This window comes from Haemorhous mexicanus, chromosome 2, assembly GCF_027477595.1.
Source record: "Haemorhous mexicanus isolate bHaeMex1 chromosome 2, bHaeMex1.pri, whole genome shotgun sequence".
In the NCBI taxonomy this organism is placed as follows: domain Eukaryota; kingdom Metazoa; phylum Chordata; class Aves; order Passeriformes; family Fringillidae; genus Haemorhous; species Haemorhous mexicanus.
This window is the reverse complement of record NC_082342.1, coordinates 73688303-73709017: the sequence shown is the minus strand read 5'-3', so window position 1 is coordinate 73709017 and position 20715 is coordinate 73688303.

Here is a 20715-nt window from a genome sequence, read left to right as displayed (position 1 = left end):
CTTCCCTTCCCTTCCCTTCCCTTCCCTTCCCTTCCCTTCCCTTCCCTTCCCTTCCCTTCCCTTCCCTTCCCTTCCCTTCCCTTCCCTTCCCTTCCCTTCCCTTCCCTTCCCTTCCCTTCCCTTCCCTTCCCTTCCCTTCCCTTCCCTTCCCTTCCCTTCCCTTCCCTTCCCTTCCCTTCCCTTCCCTTCCCTTCCCTTCCCTTCCCTTCCCTTCCCGAAACCTTCCCTTCCCGAAACCTTCCCTTCCCTTCCCTTCCCTTCCCGAAACCTTCCCTTCCCTTCCCTTCCCTTCCCTTCCCTTCCCTTCCCTTCCCTTCCCTTCCCTTCCCTTCCCTTCCCTTCCCTTCCCTTCCCTTCCCGAAACCTTCCCTTCCCTTCCCTTCCCGAAACCTTCCCTTCCCGAAACCTTCCCTTCCCGAAACCTTCCCTTCCCTTCCCTTCCCTTCCCTTCCCTTCCCTTCCCTTCCCTTCCCTTCCCTTCCCTTCCCTTCCCTTCCCTTCCCTTCCCTTCCCTTCCCTTCCCTTCCCTTCCCTTCCCTTCCCTTCCCTTCCCTTCCCTTCCCTTCCCTTCCCTTCCCTTCCCTTCCCTTCCCTTCCCTTCCCTTCCCTTCCCTTCCCTTCCCTTCCCTTCCCTTCCCTTCCCTTCCCTTCCCTTCCCTTCCCTTCCCTTCCCTTCCCTTCCCTTCCCTTCCCTTCCCTTCCCTTCCCTTCCCTTCCCTTCCCTTCCCTTCCCTTCCCTTCCCTTCCCTTCCCTTCCCTTCCCTTCCCTTCCCTTCCCTTCCCTTCCCTTCCCTTCCCTCCCCTCCCCTCCCCTCCCCTCCCCTCCCCTCCCCTCCCCTCCCCTCCCCTCCCCTTCCCCTTCCCCTTCCCCTTCCCCTTCCCCTTCCCCTTCCCCTTCCCCTTCCCCTTCCCCTTCCCCTTCCCCTTCCCCTTCCCCTTCCCCTTCCCCTTCTTCCCCTTCCCCTTCCCCTTCTTCCCCTTCCCCTTCCCCTTCCCCTTCCCCTTCCCCTTCCCTCTGCAGAGAGTTGAGGGCCTTCTTTATTTTCCTTTACTAAGAGTGCTATTTCACCTCTCCACAAGCTCAGTCACTCAGTGGCAAGATATAACAAAGATGGATTTGGGTAGTGAGAAACAAAGACAAACATTAAAACTCTCTTCTTTATCCTGCTCCCGGACTCCACATCAATCTTCCACTTAATGCTCCTCTATCCTCCCCAGGTGCCACAGTTCCAGGGTAGAAGTGAGTATGGTCAGTCCATAGCAGTTTCTCTCTTCTGCTCCTGCCCACTCACATCCTTCCTTGCACCAGTGTGGGCTCTCCTTGGGCTGGGGTGAACAAGGCACATCCTTCTGTCATCTTGGAGCTCAGAGAAAGGCATAACTGAGTTGTCTGGGGAAGGAGCTCCTGGGAGGTCACTAGAAAGTCCCATCTACCAGCTACTCTTAATGTTAGATATACTTTAAATCTCAGTAAATAGCCTTACTAATATGGATATGGTTTGGATACAGAACTCTCATTTTCTAAGACTATGTTTTGTTATCTCATATATATATATATATTTTAAAAGAGATATATATCAAATTGATTGTCTATAAATAAAATAGGACAACAGTTTCAGATAAAACTCTTGCCCTAAAGATGATTCTCTCAACAAAGTTTTCATCAGACCACCGTTACGAGCTTTTCTTCATCAAATGAGAAGCTGTTCTATCAACAGAGATAGAGATACAGGGAGAAAAGATAACGTACCCTTTTGGAGGAAGTCTTCTAATCTGGCTGCTGTACCCTTTAAGCCACTTGTTATTTGATGCTTGACCTTGCCATGAGCAATTGTGTAGTAGTAGGTTGCAGACTCACATTGGCAAACATGCTGAAAGTGTACTCAGAGAGTGGTTGTTGATTAATTATGCATACTTCATGTCACTGAGATCTCTGAGCATATCAGAGGGCTGGAGACAGAAGGAGGTGTATTGTTTCTGATTTTCTCTACTACATAACATTCTCAGTTTGCACAAACAGAAGGGTCAATTCACCTTGCTGATTTTAACAAAACTAGCAGATGATATGTTTATAGATGAAAAACTTAAAAATTTTATGTGAGTTAGATACCCTAACATCTCCTGACTACCACCCATGGGTGGACAAGGTATTCTCAAGGTGAAGGAGTGTATAAAAATATATATATATAGTTATATGTATGTATGTGTATATGAGTATATTTAATAGTTGTTCAAATAAGTGTTTAAGAGGAAAGATCTGCAGCCAGGGGTGTTTGCACAGAGCTGTTCCTTAGCTACCCTGAGAACCTGAACTAATAAGATTTTGTGAGAGAGCATCATTCTCTCCTAAATCTGGTCTGTACTCCCAGGAACATACAAGTCACGGGGCCAGAAAAGCAGCAGGTAAGGAAGAGTTTGGCTCTGGAACATCCCTTTTTTTGGGAAAACAACATTTTAAGGAAGACCTGTGTTGTGGAGTTCCTCTCAATAAAAATATTTCTGTTTTATTTTACCTTAAATTTCTACAGGATATATAACATGAAACCACCTATATATGAGAAAACCCAACTGAAAATGATACCCTGAATCATTGTCTCACTGCCCCACATCGTGAAGCAGTGACTGGACCACAAAAATAGTTTTCTATAGACAGAACCCCTTTTGCTTACTTAGAATTAATTGAATTTATAGACTAGTACTCTATTCAGCAGGATGTCATATTATATTTGCTTTGGTCTTTCCATTTCAATTTTTCACACCCTCAACCCAATTTTGTCCCCCATCTTTGTTTAAAAGAATCAAACAGACATTGTTCACTCTGCTCACATACTGTCAATTAGGACACCACCAACTCTTGTGGAAATGTGCAAACTTGAAGGTCTTAGCAATGCACTTAAAAATACATTGTTAGATTTTTTGGTTTTTTTACCATGAGACATAATTTGCAGATGTGTTGATTATCCTGGAGTGATTAAAGCCCCCCATCTTTCTGCACAGTATCTGTTGTCCTCGGTAACTTAAATAACACTGAGTTACTAGCAAATTTTGCTGTTTTCTTGGTTTCACTGAAAATGGGAGGGAGAGCAAGAGAAATGACCATAAAAAACTGGAGAGGACAAAGATGTTAAGAGCATATGGGAAAGCTAAAACCCTGATTGAATTGAAGCCTATTCTAATAGATCACTAGAGGTTTGGTATCTAAACTTTTGCCTCATTTTCTGAAACAGAACTTTATAAACAAAAATTGCTACTAATGCTAGTCCACCAGTCATTTAATATTGCAGGTCATTTGGAGTGCAGTTTAATTTATTATTGATCACTGTGTTCAGATAACACCTTTTCTTCACACTTTAAAACCTGAGAGTGTTTCATCATTATCAAAAGGTATTAAAACAAAACACTCACCAAAAAATGCAGAAAAAAGTCAATATTATCATTCAAACTGTATTTCTCTAATTATGATGTCCTATTATAGACAAAACATTTTTTATTTTACATAATACTATTTTCTGTAGTTTTCAATCCAGTCACCTCATGTTATCCTTTGGAGATAAATAGAATTGGCTCATAAACAAAGAAAGAACCTACAGCTCTTGCATTTCTTCAGCATCCCACACTAAAGACCTGCTCCTAAAATATAGAGAAAAGCACAATGATGTTTTTAAAGTTGATCTTGAATATGGGATGCCAAGTGCTAAAGGTCTGCCAGTGAAACACTAAAGGTCTGCAAGAGATAAATAGGCCTTTAATGCTTTAGCTTCCATTATTGTGAGAATCAGGACAAGTTGACAAAAGGTCTCATTTGAGAAAAATGGAAATTGCTTGGGGAGAAAAAAAAAAGAAAAACTGAAGGGGGAGGGACAGGTGAGGGGATCAGTGGGGAAATACTGTAACAAAATGGATGTGGAGACTGTGGGAGGAGGGATTAGCTGTTTAGGTGAAGCAGAAGGTAACAAAACATGAAAAGATCACACAGGTAGGAAGATAGCTGGAAGGGATGGGGCAGAAAACTCTGTCCTCTGTACACACTGTTGTCTGCAGTCTGAAACAGAGGTTAAGGTCCCAGGATGTCAGTGAATCTTTGGCAGAAACCACTGACCACAAGGAGCAACTCTCTGGCTGGTTTGTCTGGTCTCCAGCAGTGACTCACTGAGAAGATGCTCTGGCCTGAAGCTGTTGGTTATTGGTCTCCCACAGCTAGAGCAGGTGAAAGGGAGCACCACTCTTGCTCCACTTCTCATCATCTTAATATCAAAGACAATACCTTCCCACATAAAACCTTTTAGCCAGTCATCAGAACAGGAAGCAAAGTAAACCCTGTCCCCACCAGCTTTTCTGGCAGAGGGTGACCCACAGCAAGGAGTGGGTCTTCTGTCAAAAACCATCTGTACCTTGAGTGAATGGGTATTCCCATTAGCCTGGGCAGACGTATCTCAGCTTGGCTGCTTGTGAAATTAAAAATACTGCCCTTTTTTCCCCCACTAGCCCACTAGCACAGAGGTGGTCAAATATTTAGTTAATAAGTCTTTTAATGCAAAAGTAAAATTGAATTTCACTTCTAGAAATTTTTACTCTCTTCCTCTGCCCACCCCTTTTTTTTCAGCTGTGTGCATTCCTCATTACTTGTAGAGTTCAGTAAGCAAATTTGCTTTACTTTATAGTAATCTTTAGAGAAATCTGTTTTAGGGAGGTTTTAGAGAAATCTATTTTTTCTAAGTAGCTGTTTTATAGCATTTAGAAAGATTGCTGCATTTACACTTAGATAGAATCTATTTCCTCCCAAATGATTAGTAAAGGATGCTTGCTAACAACAAAATAACCTTTTTTTATAACGACAATGCACTTTTTCTCCTTTAACTCCATTAAATCTCAATTTAGTGCTGTTTCTTTAAACTGACCCTCCCTGAAACAACTGCAGTATTATTGATTCAGGTTCTGATTTTCTGATCTCACCAAGTATCACATTTTGCTTTCATGCAACCACAGAGCTGCAGAATGGAAAAATACCCTGTTAAGTGCTTCCCTTCATGCCTGCAGTTAAAGTCTGTCTGCTCCTTTTGATTGATATCTCCATTGCTATCAAAGAGCAAATCTTCTAAAAAATCATATAAAATGTGTGCAGCTACTTTCTAATGTGCTGAGTTTTCTGAAAAAATTCCTGAGGCACATGAAAATGTATCTCCTTTGTGCCCTTTGGAGGAAAAAAAAAAGGTCCAGGAAATAGTGAAAGAGATTCTTAACATTTTTCTGTTAAAATGAATTTATGTAAAGAAAGTTTAATATTTAATTTAATGAAGGTTTCTCCCAATTTTAATTTTAGAAGAGATGCTGAAACTATAGGTTGGTGCTATAGAGAGAGGCATGCTTTTTCCTGTGGCTGTTGCAAACAAAAATATGGTAACCAGTTGTGGAGAATGCAACTCAGTGGGCAAGTCCTTCTACAGAGAGGTTACACTATTTGTCACTTCACAGCCACAGGGCACTCTCACAAAAGCCTAATTCTTCCCAGAAATAAGGTGACCATATCATATTTTCTTATTAAAGCTCCACTTTACCTAACCTTACCCAGAATCAACATGAAACTGCAAATAGAAAATGTATTTTTACATTAATATTCAACAGCATAATGCACTCATTGTTAAATTAGTTGGTTATTTTTATTTTTTGATGTCATTAGAGACCCACATTTTTACTATGGAGCTGGACAGACAGGATTAGTCCAAAATTTCATGAACTGATTGTAATGAAATCCAAAACAGAGCAAAACCCCCCTGGACTCATGAACTTTAGGTGCAACCTGTGCAGAAGATAGTTTCAAAGAATAACCTCTTCTCCCAGATTTTTTGGTAGAGAGACCAGAAGTAAACAGGCAAACCTACTGTTGAGCAGAGGTAAGGGGAAAGCTTTTATCTGTCTGGACTTTCATATTACCCACATGCCCATGAACCCTCTAAAGACCTAGATCATATTAACTGTGGGAACACGCAGAGCGTCCTGGCTGCAGGCCAGGCAGGAGTTTCAGAAACAGCTACAAGTTAGTTGAAACAGGTGCATGTAATAAAGAAGCCTGAAATAAAGAACCAGAACAACTGGCCTGTGTCAAGTTGAAGTTACTTTTACACGAGGCTGTTCAGAATTTTCACAAGTTTCAAAAACCTCCAAATCTGCACTTTGCCTTTTTACTTCGGAAAATTGATTCATTGAAAGAATACAGACCAATGTATTTTCCACTTACAGATGGACCTAACATAATCCAAAACCTTTATATTTTTTAGAAACCTGTGATTTTTGAATTGTTATTGTTGTATAAATTTGACCTGTCTAGAAACAAATACAGATGAAAAATATGTGTTTTAAAAGACCAAGGAAAAATGTTGGTGTCAGACCTCTTAGCCCAGAACAAAACCAAAAATCATGTACAGTCTTATGTACAGGTCTATCCCATACGTTTGTGGAAAGCTCTATTTTATATGTCGGCAAAAGAGAAAAGAAGATAAAGAGCTCTAATGAATGTGGGGACATCTTCCTAGCTCAGATCAGACATTATCTCTGGACAGGGTTTGGAAGCCTATTTCTGGCAAAAGTTCTGCGGAACTTTGTCCTCCGCTTCCCACCCCAAGGATCTGAAAAACAAAGCAACACGTTCACCAGGGAGTCAGACTGCATTTCCTGGACATTGTAGCATGCGTTTTCTTCAGTATAATCTTCTAGATGTTCACTTTGGCAACACAAGTTTGAAAGCCCATGACATCCCTTTCCTCTGATTTGACATGCCAAGAGTACTAGCAGAGTGTGAATCAACACACATACAGATCAAGTCACAAGCAATATTCTAGATACAGACAAGGCCAAATTTTTACCAGCTCTTCCACATAAGTGTTAGATGTAAGAAATGCCAATAGTTTCTATCATTAAGATGTGTACCTGGAAAACAGTCAAAAATGTTCTTTAAAGAAAGCAGTACTTAAGAGCACAAAGTCATTTACATAAGGAAGGATGCTGTGGTGATTTAGACATTTTCAGTAGCAAACAAATTATCAGCTGTCAGAAAGAGTTCATTGATTGTATTTGGTATCCTGGTGCTTTTTTTTTTTTTTTTTTTTTGTCTTTATAGGGTCAATATTCAAATCCTTCAAGGTTTAAAAAAAGAAAAATTCTTTGAAACTGGTAATAAGTGCTTCCTAGAAATATGTACTATTTCTCTGGAACTGCAGTGTGAATAGCAATAAAAATAGAGTCTGGTAAAATCACTTGAGTACTAGTGGACTTTTCCTCGGTTTAGAAGATGAAAGTTAAAGAAGTTTATGGATTAACTGTATCCATTTTTTCTATGGGATTTAAGGTAGAGTATTTTCTGCCAACATTTTCAACATATGGAATTAATGCTATAAATTTAATGATCTTGATGACATAAAACTAAGGGTTATAGAAAACAAAAGCAAAATTCTTACAGAACTTTCTAGTTATGAATGTACATCAAGTTGTGCAAGCTGGAGTTGTAAATACTGCAGCTTATTGCTCACACAACATAGTTCCTCACTAAAAAACAGTCAGTGGAAGAAATCTATGCCCATATCTTTTATTGCAGCATAAAAAAATTTCCAGTTAAGAGACCAACATTAAAAAAAATCTACTGCCTAGACAACAGAATTTTTAATAATTTTCCTGCCATCAACTTTGGTAAAAGAAAGTTAATCCAATGGCTTTCATGTGTCCAACACATGGATCTGATTTTGCTGTTTTTCTTCGTATTTTCTTTTAACCTGGGACATAAAAACAGTAGCAACAGCAAAAGACATCAATAAACATCTAAAAAGCTCTATTTCTAAAAATCTCTGAATTGTACTCTCAGAGGGTAGCCCTCCACAGTAGAGGAACAGCACAAGAGCAAATGCTTTTACTGATATTCCTGTATGAGAAAGACACTTGGACACCATAGACAGGTTTTTTGTGTGCTACTGTTTTCAGGAGTTGTGCTGTTATGAAATTTTAACTTCTTTAAGCCAAAAGGTTGAAAGAATGGTGATTGAACATGAAGAAGTCCACTTTCACTTCATTTTGGTGTTTTACAAATAGCACAAAAGCTTGAGCTCAATAAAAGTAAGGAGGAACCCAGCAAGCCAAGGTGACAAACTCAATTTTGGTAGAAATAAGAGAGGCCTTAGAAAAGGGCGTCCAAAAGCCGTCCAAAAGCCACCCAAAAGCCAAGATTTTAAGAGCATCTTTATAGAGATGGTGATATAAGCTGTAACAGGACATTTCTGGAACGGTATAATGCTGGCTTCAGCAACAAAAGCCATAAGGCAGTGAAAGAAATGGACAGCTGTAATGTTGAAACACTCAAATGAAATAAAAGTTGATAGCCAGGAACTGTCAGAAAGCAATTAAAAAATATTAAAACCACAGACATTATGCATAAAGAGAGACAAAATATTTATGAGGAACAGGAAGCATCATCAATTATAACTACCTCAATTAGCTTCTTAGGATCATCAACTCTATGACTGCAATGAAGAACACCCAATAAAGTAACATCCCCTCTTTAGAAAGGCTTCCTATATGCTCCTAGGAAGACAACTAATATGCACCCAGTACATGCCAGTCTGTAATGTGGGAAAAATTCTTCCTAGCTTGTAAAAGCATGTTTTGGCTGAAGTCCAACACAGAGTGGGAAATTTAGTCATAAGAAACAAGAAAAACCGACCCCAGAAAAAGGCAGATGGAGGCAAAGAAAATGGATATTAAAGGAAGTCTGTATGAAGAAATTTAAACTCTTTTCAGCCTAATTATGGTGTGCCCCTGTAGGTTATGGACAACCCAATGATACCATAGAGATAGAAGTTCTCAAGCCTTCCCACTCTTCCCTCCTCCACACAGGAATCTCTCAGCCAGAAGCTGCTATACGGTTTTGCAGAGCTATGGCTCCACATGCACCTCTTCCTGAGAAAAAGTCCAAGGAGTAAGAAGTAGAGTGTATTTGGCAAACCTCTGAAACACTTTCTCATACAGAGGGAGAAAAAGCTGTATTTTCATCCATCAAGATGATGATTCAGGAAACCAGCAAAAGGTTAAGGGTTGAAGTTGTAGCTGCACACATGCAAGTAGTAGTACAGGTTTTCTTATTGCCAACCTGCTGGAAGTCAGAGATTCATCCTGAGACATTCAGTAGTACAGGTTTTCTTATTGCCAACCTGCTGGAAGTCAGAGATTCATCCTGAGACATTCAGGTTCCTTGCTCTTATCCTCTCTCATGATGTAAATGCTACAGGAATGCCATAACCATGGTTTTGAGTAGGTGAGGGTGTCCTCTGTGAAACTTTGAGAATGCTGGACTTCTAAACTCTCTGACTAAACTGCTGCAGCACCATGGAGGCCAGGATGCAGATCTTCCATTCAATGCACTAAGCAAAATGTGCTTCTGCAGCATGGAAAATGACATGATGAGCAAAGTTTTTTTTTCCCATTTTCCACTTCATTATCATATTCTTCTTGTTGTTTACAAAAAGGAAAATACTATTTAACTTGAACACAAGAGCAGCATTGATGTGGAAAAAAAATTTATACTAGACAAAAAGGTGAAAACAGCCTCAGACCACAGTAACAGCCAGTTCTTGCAGGAAACAAAAATATGGGTGTTCTTGGTGTAAATGCTCATCACAAAGAGTAGGGAGTACTCCATAGGTGGGTACACAGAGGCAGTGTGCTGTGGTTGAGCCCCAGATGATGTTTGTGCATCACACAATAGTACTCCTGTGACCCACATCCAAACGAGCACACGTGGGTGGGAACAGAGTACCCATAGCAGGACCTGACTTCACACACCAATGAAGCTTTGGGATTCCTTACCAATGCCTTGGACCTTATCAGTGAATAATTAAGTATGATAATCACAATGAGAGAATGATATACAGACTTGATAGAAATAAACACTTGATTTATTTTAACTTTTCTTTTGTACATGTTTAGGTACTCAAAAAAAGTAAGCTAATCCTACTCACCTCAAAAGACTCATGAACTTTGGGAGAGACAGCACAGAAGTTTCAACCTCCAGCTGTCTGAGAGAGCATTGCATGTGCTCTTCTTATTTCACATTGTTACCTGAATAATCTTCAGCAAGTATCAAAATTTTAAGTATGAAAGTTGCTAAGTTTATGCCACTGATAAAAAAACAAACCTTGAATGCTATAGATTTTCTACAGATATCTGGCTAATCGTTGTTATTCAATATAGTAAATAAAATTTTAATTTATACTTGCTTGCAAAAAATTTAAATAAAGGTAACAATCTAATTCAGACACTCATAACTGAGAACCAATTATTTAAAGGTGATTTTTCATAATCCAGAAAAAACAAAATGTATAATCAAGATTATAGACAGCAAAAGCAAACTTAATGAAAAGACTGAAATAATGAGCTCAGAATGGAACTGCAGTTATAATAAAGAGAAGTGATGTGATAAAAATATGGAGATTATCTTCAGAGGGAAATTATACCAAACACTTCTTTTCATTCTTTTTGATAACACAGCAGAAGGAGTCATTACATTAAAAAAACATAAAAAACAAACCAAACCAAAAATTGGGAAAAGGAAATTCCTTTTCAAATGATGCATAATTAGGCTATGAAATTTATTGGCATATGATATAGTAGAGAGCAGAAGCTCAGTATTACGTATAAAAGGACAGTGCAAAAAATGACCATACACTATGAAATTTAAACTGTCCTATTAAAAAGCATAAAACATACCTGCTACATTGAAGGATTCAGAATATCTTGTCTCTACAGGCAAGTTATTCCAGAGCTGTCTTCAGTGGAGTTTCTTGTGCACCCATTTGGGGATAATAACAATACAGTTTAATACAGGAATCTGGATGAGACTGATTAGTTTAATTAACTCTGGCAATTTCTAAGGAGTTGGATGCTAGATTTACCTGCATGTAGTACAAACCTGATGAAGCATTAGATTATAAATACAAATTGGCTTAGTATGCCAGAGGTGCTAATGCTGCAGTATTTGTATTGAAAGTAAATGGAGTATACTTTTACTAGGGAGCACTTCAGCATTTGTTGAACTAATTACATCTACAAATTTTTTTCTTTAGAAATTTCCTTAATACCAGAATCTTTAAATCTTTTTTTTTTTCTAACCATTGTGTTTGGTTTTTTGTTTTGTGAAGGTTTTGGGTTTTTTTAAATGAATAAATGACAAAATTGCAGAAGTGCACCTCTGGGTTAACTTGAGTTCAGTCCTAGAAATGGTGGAGATGTAGATCAGTGATGACAAATGGAAATGAAGATAGAAATCCGTGTGTGTTGAGATGGGTGGACTGTAGGGCTCTAAAGCTCTCCAGCACTTTCTGGGAGCTTCCTTCCAGAAACACAGGGTTCTTTTACAAGTGACTTGTTAAATGCAATTTGGGAAAATGTTTTACTGCAATAAAAGAAGGATTTTTTTTTCCCCCTCTTAGTTTTATCTTTAAAGAGGCTAAGACAAACCAGGAAAACTGATAACCATAATTTGTTTTATTATTTTAGAGACAGACAGTACTTAAAAAAGAAACAAACAGCATATTTGACAAGTTTACAGGAAAAAATACAGACTAAAATGCAGTTTGTCACATGTAGCAGTCCTTGGTAAGTTAGATAAATAGTTTATGAAGAATATTGAACATGAATATGCCAAAAGCTATGAAAGTTACTGTGAAAGCTGTGATGTTGTACAAGGTAAAACCTACAGCTATGCTACAGAAGACCTAGAGTACTGTACGTGTACAGAACTGTGAAAAGCTGCCAGGTTTTGCTTCACTGAATTTCTGTAGAAAAACCAGAAAATCTTGCCTGTAGGGCCAGGACTCTTAAACGTGGAGACATGAGCATAATGCCTGAAAGGTGCAAACAGTGTAGAGTGAAAAGAATCATTCAGGAATACAGACTTATCATTGAATACAGAAGAATAAAATGAGAAGAGGGAAAATGGGCTTAATGTAAAGTACTTTACAGCAACATGCTTTTCACTGCAGAAGAGACACCAAAAGCATGGCAGCTATATTTCTTGAAAAATTTTGGGGATGCACAATGACTGCACTGTTAGTGAGCTTGACTAGAATAAATGAAGGCTGCTCACAAGACTCCTGTCAAGAATTGGTAATTGTTACAAGTTAAATGGAATATTAGGTGACTTTGGTGAATTTCTGTACTAATGATCATAAAGTCAGTCACTCATCAACTCTCAGCATGGGAAACTTAGTTTCTCTTTGCAGTGTGCATGTTAATTTTAATTTTAATTCTTAATTAATTCTTACTTTTAATTCTTACTGAAAGAAGAATATTTCTGACAAAGATTTTGCAAGTGAATGTATGAGAGTCCAGTTCTTATCACAATTTGAGTACAAATCTTATTTTCTGACAAAGCTGACAGCCTCATATACTGGAATTAAAGGTCACCAAGCCTATTTTGTTGGGAAAGAAGAAACATGAACTGTAAGTCCACAAACAGGAGAATAAAGTTCTAGGTTTGTGTTACACACAAAATAACAATGACAACTTCTTGCCCTAAGGAACAATCTAATACTCTGAGATGTTTACTGCTAGTTTTTCCTGAGCATACCAAGAATGTAAAATGCTCTTATGTGCAAAATGAATGAATAAAAACTTTTATTTTCAAGACTAATGCAAGGGAAAATCACCTTATCCAGATATCCATTTGTAACCTATGGGTTCTGTAATGTTTTTTCAGTAATGTCTATGTAATGAAACAGAGACATATGACCATTTAACACTGGGCTGTTGGGGTTGAAGAACTGTTATCTTCTCTGTCAAAAAAACATAGCACCATCATTATATGCTTTTATTTCTGTCTTTTGAATATTCTGGGGACTCAAGAAATCTTTATAATGCTCTTGATGTATACATTACTGAGCTCTGCTGAATGTATGTATACCCATGGCCTCATCACAGAGTAGCCACCTGGGCACACAAGTAGCCTTTGCACAGCCAAAGCCACCCTCAACCCTCAATTTACAGAAAATAGAAATATCTCTGTGTGCAAAGTCTCTTCTGTTTAGTGTTAACCTGTGACTTGTAAGGCAATGGTGTTCATCCTGTCCCCACTTGGTGGGCATGCAGAGATGAGGAAACCACCAAGGACAGGAAGAATTGATTTTTTTTTTCTCCCTCAAGAAAGGCTGGTTCTGTTCTGCCTATAAAATACATTAGGCAAATTGGCTTTTGCACTAGATCAAGTCTGTAATCCATGGAAGAAACAGTTCTCAGAGACATCAATGAAATCATTGTGCTACAGCCTGTGGATATTGTGCTGCCTCTCTTTCTGGTACCAATCTCCTGGGTTGAATTGGAACCTGTATGAGCTCTCCCCATTATTCCCAGCTGGCATCTGACCTAAGGACTGTGATGCCTGGTTCATAGGCTGATGGACTCACAAAAAAAAGGATCCTCATTTTCTAAATTCATGAGCTGAGTAACCTGGAAATAAACAATTGGACCTTCCAGTACTTCCAACAGATGCAACAGCATGAGATGTGGAAGGGGTATGCTTTGATTCATTCTTCCATGAATCAAAGCATATCCAGGTATGACCTCAGAATTCTGGAAGGGCTCTAGTAGAATCTGGATTTTTGATTCATTGATGTTAGATCTGATCCTTCTAGTGAAACCTACATTAAATGAAACAATTTAAGGCAATGGTAAAAAAAGAAATAAAGAAAAAAATTGGATTCTCAAAAGGTTAAAGTGAAACCATATTACCTAAGTCATGGAAACACTTCCATTCAATAAAAGCACTTCAAATTTTCATACTCCCTCCTCTGGCACACAGAGCTATGCCTTACCATGCACCCAGAAAAGCACCATTCATGACATGGAAAAGTATGTCACCACCCATCTTGCCAGGATCCTGGGCTAGGATCCACGAAAAAAAGATAGCTCATCCTTCCTAAAAATCCTTGGAGAGCTTATCCAAGAAAAATTTTCAGAGTAAATGTAACACACCCACATGCTCCTATTGACCCCAAGCCACAAGTGAAACTTTATGCATGAGTATGGCTCACTGATTTTACTGAGGTGTTTCATATACACATATGAAATGAAGTGTGAAGGTACATCAGAGATCAGATTTAGAGCTGTTAAATGCTTTTATAAACTCACTGGAGACCAGCCTCTTCTTTACTGCTCAAACACAGCTGAGTTAAGCAGATGCAGGAAATTCAATGCATCCTGGACACACTGGATTCACACTTCTCCATGAATTAACAGTGCCTGAGCAGCAGGTCTGGTGCAGTGTCAGATCCTGTGGTGTATGCCCTGCCACTGATAAGTTCACATATGGTCCCTCCAATGTTCAGCACAATCCGGTCTCTCCAGACAAGTATCATTTAGTTCACAGATGTACAGCAGGTCTCACGTGTTCTAGATAAAAAAGGGCTATTGCACATACTCAGATTATTTATATATGCAAAGTCATTGTTATGTGAGGGTAATGGAAGTTTGTCAGCAACCCTATCAGACAAAGAGACCAGAGGAGAAAGCAGGAGCTGTGAAAGACTGACTAGTCATAGGCTTGAAGTCATGCCAGCTCTCATGGTAGATAAGTGAGTCAGTCAGACAAACATCAACAGACTCACCCAAAGGAAAAAAAAAAACCAGTTGAAATTAACTTGTGTTAAAGCTCAATATCTGCATGTAAAAGTAAGGAGCAGGATGTATTATTTGGGTACTTCAAACATTTCGGCCATAGCCAAAGCCAAGGCCCTGATATGGGAGGAAGGGCACCCAGGGTAAGCAACAGGCTGTCCCCCGAGGGGCTTACAGGCTAAGCAGACAGGGCTGGGGACAGAAGAAAGGAAGAATTGTTATCCACATTTTACAAACAGAGCACAGCAATGCAGAGAGATTAAATGCTTGGCTCGAGGTCACACAGGATGCCCAGGGCAGACCCCTGGAAATGAATCTACATCTCAAGGTGCACCTTTCTGTCTGTCACCTAGCCAGGCTTAATTCATAAAGAATAATAATAAAAAATATTTTTAAAAAGAAATTTAAAAAGTGCCACTTCCCAACAAGAATTATACAGGCTTCCAGTCCAGCATTTCCAACTTCTCAGTCTAGTAGCTAAAATTTCATTACATCTTTGAAACACATCCATAGCTGTTTTGTCTCATGCTGTAATATGCATATTGCCAAAAGCACTCCTTAACACTTTTGCTCCGTGAGAGGTGCCATAGTGCCAGCAAGCAACAGAATTACTGACTAAAATTGCAACCATTGAACAGTGTCTTCTCTGTGTCTATGTGTCTTTTGGCCTAAAGAAAGTAAATACTCAGCATTAAGGGCCTGATCCTACTCCCACTTAAGTCAATGGCAAAATTCCCACTGATTCCAATGGAAGAAGCCAGTCCTAAAGGAAATGGTGGTGTTTTATTTCCCTAAATTTCTGGCAGATTTCATGTGCAATTTGCAGCCCCAGAATACTGGATGAGAAACAGTGTCTCCATACATAATTTTAAAACAATGAAGATTAAATAAATTTTATTACTCTGCTGATAGTGCACAAAGATGTAATAAAACCTAGATTAAATCAGGAAAACAGATCTCTCAAGGCAGTGTTAAAGGGATCAAGAAGGATTTCCACTATGAAAAGTGGTCAGTAAAGCATGTTCCAATATATCATGCCATATGTCATAAATCCAAATATAAGGGTTTAAATTCTTCACATTTTGCAGTGGTTCATATACAAGACAAAAACCCTAGAACAACAAACAACAAACAAAACAAAACATTTAAACAGACCCTAGATGAATCACTGATAAAATGCTGTCCTTGAATAAATTATTTCTATTGACATTAGAGTATTCTGCCTTGCATCTTTGAACAAAATTTGGAACATGTTATTTTCATTTTATTACTTTCTCTTATGCAAGTTTATCCAAGTAGTCTTTAAATATGTTTTGGTAATGAAGCTATTTCAAGAGTTCACCTATTTAGATGTTACTTATTTGATATCCCAAGTCAAATCACACCTTCTTTTCCCCTACTTTATCATCTTTTCTTCCATAATTCCAAGCAGAGACCAAAAGCTCATCATACTTTTCCTTCCATTTGGTTTTTGATATTTGTCGTGGGCTGCCAGCGTACTTGTCGTGAAGCAGGACTTGTAGATTGTGACTCCTGCTTTCTTGGCAGGACACTGAGAGTATCAAATTGCTGAAAATTTCTCCCAACATTACTTAAAGCATTTTTAGCTGAAATAAAAGTCAACAGAATACGTGGCCTTTGTGTGGACTCTAAACTCTCTTCTTTTCCTAGTTAACCTCAGATGGTAGCTTGACTAAGAGTTGATAACAATATGAACCTCCCATGTGGTTTAGTGACAAACTTAACTCTTTTGTAAACATGAATGACAGGTCACAGTTCTGGTGGGAGAAGGCTCAAGTCCTACAAACAGAAAGAATTTTAGATCTAGGCAGAGCTAAGCGCCAATGAACAGCCCTCCAGCCATTATCCCATCAGGATGAAAGGAAGCAGAACACATTTTAGAACTCTAAGGAATCAAGTCCTGTCAGGCACTGTCTACCATGAAAGAGATAAAAGTCATGGTAAAGACCTGAGTGCTAGGAACAGCAGCATAAAATATTGATATGGTTCACAATCCAAAGCTGTGTAAAAACAGCTGTTCAAGGCATCTGAATCTGGGATAACAAAATAGTTCAGTTCAACCAGTTGTCTCCTGCAGGAATTCAAAGTGCTTGCTTCCGGACAGATGCTGGATGTGAGTAGTTAATAAGGTAGGCTGTGTCTTCTTGGCTGTAGGCATTTCATCTCCACCATTTCCAGAGAAGACTGTGTACTACTGCCTATCATATTTTTCTATTGTGAAATAATAGTTCCAACACACTCAGTGAAGAAGAACAAATGCAAACAGGTAGTTATGCCTGTAGGGACGCAGATCTGCTGAACAGAGAAGGTCAGTCAAATAAATTTCTCCCTGAGAATCAGATGCAGATGAAAGAACATCAGATTCCAAAAACAAAGTCTAAGCCTATGCAGATCCAGACATTGTTTAGAAACAGACAAGCAGATAAACCCCATAAATGGAAAAAATATTTTTTTTAAAACTAACAGATAATGATGGCAAGGCTAAAATTTGTATAAACTCCTTTTGAACAAGAAGAAAAACACCAGGAGATTTCTAATTATCAGAGGAGTAAATTAATAACTGTTCAGTAGTAGTCATGGGTGAAGGGAAAAAAAACCCCCAATTATGCAGGGATGAGCACAAAAAGCAAACACTCAGGACTATATCTAATCATAAGTGGGACTTACCCTATTTTTTGGAAGAGAATGAGTTATAATGTGGACACAGGCCTGGACATGATTTTTTTTTCTTTCTTCTCAACAAAGCATATTTTCATATTTTGAAGGTGTAAGTCAGTTCCCATTCAATAAGCTCCAAATATAGATATAGGTATCTGGAAGAAGCATGCTGAGAATTATTTTAGTAATTGTAACAATATAGTTCACTTCTATGAAGAAATTAAGTACTTAGAGGAGTTTTCGGTTATAAACAGAGAAAAAAAAATTCTTTGAGAGAACCTAGTTCTTGAAGAAAAAACCAAGCTACCAAGCTGGTGTTTTGACTGAATTAATAATTAGTACAGAGAGCAGGTACTGCCTGAGGAATCTAAGTGTTTTAAGAGAGGAACATTTGTCTGAGTAACAGCAAAACATGAAAGGATGTGTACTTAAGCTTGCATGTAAGTTTTGGAAATTATTTTGGTTTGCAATTGCTGATAATATACTAGTACCTTCACACCATGAATCATAAGTTTGTGCCTTGAAAATTGTATGAAAAAGAAATTCACCAATGACCTGGGCTTAACTGTGTTCTGGTGAGCTCATGGTAAGATGTAGAATGCACGTCTGCTTTTAAAATTGCAGTTAGATAAATAACAAATTCTTCTAATAATCCACCTTTTTGTGATTTTACAATGCATTTGTTTTAAACTTGTATGTCAAAGAAGAGTGCTGTCTCTGTGGTGCAGAAATCACAGCTAAAGCTTTGCTCCTCCTATAACTCCTAAGTCCAAAGCCTTAAGAGTTCAGCTGCATCTGGAATAGCAACATCTTTATGTCAAAGTCCAAGACAAACACATTTAGTGAACCTTCAACCTCCCTAGGCTCAGCTCTCACTCCCTGACTTTCAGGGCAGACCTCAGCTGAAACAACCAATTTGGACTCTCACCAGCAGGCTCTTTGTTAGAGATCAACTCAGCCACCTGCAAAAGTCCTGATCTTCCCAGAGGAAATTCTGGAAGGCTACAGTCCTATGTCAGCATTATGTATCCTTACCATTTCAGACAGGCTTCCCAACAGACACCTAGTCATGTGCAGTGAGCCTGCTGTATCTGACTGTGAGTGCACAAGTGATGGCATACATCTGTACTCATTTGTCAGAGAAGGAATGAACCATTGCTTCCTTCTTAGTTAGCACAGTGAACATATTTTTAACTCCATCATTTTTAACTCTGAGAGAAACAGAACTAACTTCTCTGAACTTTGAGAGACTATAAAATTTTAGCAAGGTTAAAAGCACCACTTGAAAATTCACATGTCTTAAAATTTTTTATAAATTTACTCATGTATGTACTTCAGAATGATTGAGAAAATGAAATTCTTGTCTATTTTTATCTAATCTGCTTTAAATATATTTTTCTCAAAACTCCTATTTCCTCCACAGGAGGGAGATTTCCGACCAGTCTCATCCTGTTCTCAGTAGATCAGCCCTTTCACCCTGTTGTTTTGGGTTTTTTAATAAGAGCAGTCCCATTAGTTTCAGATGGGATTTAGTGTACTGTAATATAAGCAGCAGGACTTGGTCACTGGAACCCTTGATAAGCACATATAGAGAAATTTGCCCCTGTGTCCAAACATAGTGCAGGCTCTGGGCATAGTGCTGTTATCCCAGCCCAAGTCTTCTCCCCAAAGCCTGCTGGCTCCAACAGAAATGCCTTAGAAACTCTCCGTGCAAAATCTGTCAGCAGTCCTGAAATGACACCATTCCCATTAAAAAATAATGACTATTCTCATTACAGATATATAACCACACTCCCTATGGGGTATGGTAAGCATGGGGTTTCTCTGGAAGATTTTTCCTCTTGCCTCAGGCATGTCAAGGTCTTGAACCTGGGATGGATGCTATGAAGGTACTAAACAGGATTCAAGTGCCTCTCCATTTTACAACCCCAAATCCAAAGCTCCTATTTCTCTTTATTAGACAAAGAGTGGTTGTCTCCCTGCCCCATCTCCATTTGAGCGTATGTTTATGGGGGACAGTGATGTAGAAGTCTGTGGTCTTGGCAGAAATGCTCAGATTAGGCAAGATAGTGCTGATTAAAGCATATTTGCTACTGGAACATCAAGTAGCCACAAAAATTTTGTAAGAAGTACTGGGAAGTCAGATGGGTTTCCTAAAGATCACTCTTATGGTTAAGCAACTTTTTTCCTCCTAACATATACAAATATCTATTTGTATTGGATTTGTGATCTACTGCTGGAATCTTCACAAGCAAAGAGATAATAACCCTTTGACCTCCTATTGAAAAAAATAAAAAAAAGTCTGAAAGCCTTCTAAAAGAAAAATATTCTAAATATATCTTAAAGGGAATATAAATATATTCTAAAAGAAAAATTTTTCTTCTAAAAGGAAACCTTGAGAGTGTATGGCAGTAAGTTATTGTAAAAGTATTACTTTTTAGGGCTCTAAGGTTTTTAATTTTCCAAAGACGTCAAATGTTTTAAAAAGCTAAGCAAACCTGTTTTTCAACCAGAGTTAATAAAACACAAATTGAGGCACAAACGGGTCAGAGGTGTCACAGCCACTGGAGCAAGATAGCAAACAGGACTTAGTTTGATATTCACATCCTATCCTTGAGACCATGGTGCTTCAGGTCCACATTTGTCTAAACTTTGAAGTGTTACAATATATGAGGGATGAAAAAGACATTGCTCACTTTTTCTATAACTTTGGATTTCTAACAAAGAGCATGAGTCAGCCCTGCTGACTGTCGTGTTAAACACATAAAGAACTACTGCAAAGCATTTTAATTTAATCAAGCCACATTCCTTGCAGAATAAACCCCAATTCTTTTTGAAGCATGAGTAAGGGGAATAAGACTGTTCCTGTCTGCTTTCTACTGTCCTCAAAGGGGTTAAAAAAGCCTATCACGAAGGAGTTAAGCAATGCCTGAAACAGGATAATAAATGTGACACTCTCTGACTATCAGTAGCAAATATTTGAGCTTATCAAATAATGGAGGAAGCAGTTTAGTTACAAATAAACCAATCTCTCATAAAACAAGTCTTCACACAAGGCAATTTCATTGAACTGGAGACAGCTAAAGGCCACCAGCGGGCAGGACTCCCGCTCCCCGAGCACTCCCCAATGGCCCCGCCTGATTAATGGGGTGGCCGAGTCCCGGGATGCCGAAGAGGGACAAGGGAGCCGGCCTTGCTATCAGTGGAGCGGCAATAAATAAAGCATGGCAGAGCTGGTGCGAGGAAGTGACTCATCCTCCTGGAACACAGCGGGGTTTGTGCTCTGCCCTGGCCGCCCCCTCCCCCTCGGCCCCGCTTTCTGCACGGCAGGGAGCAGCGTGTCCCAGGGACTATGGTAGATGTCACCGCTTGGCACTGGCCATGCAG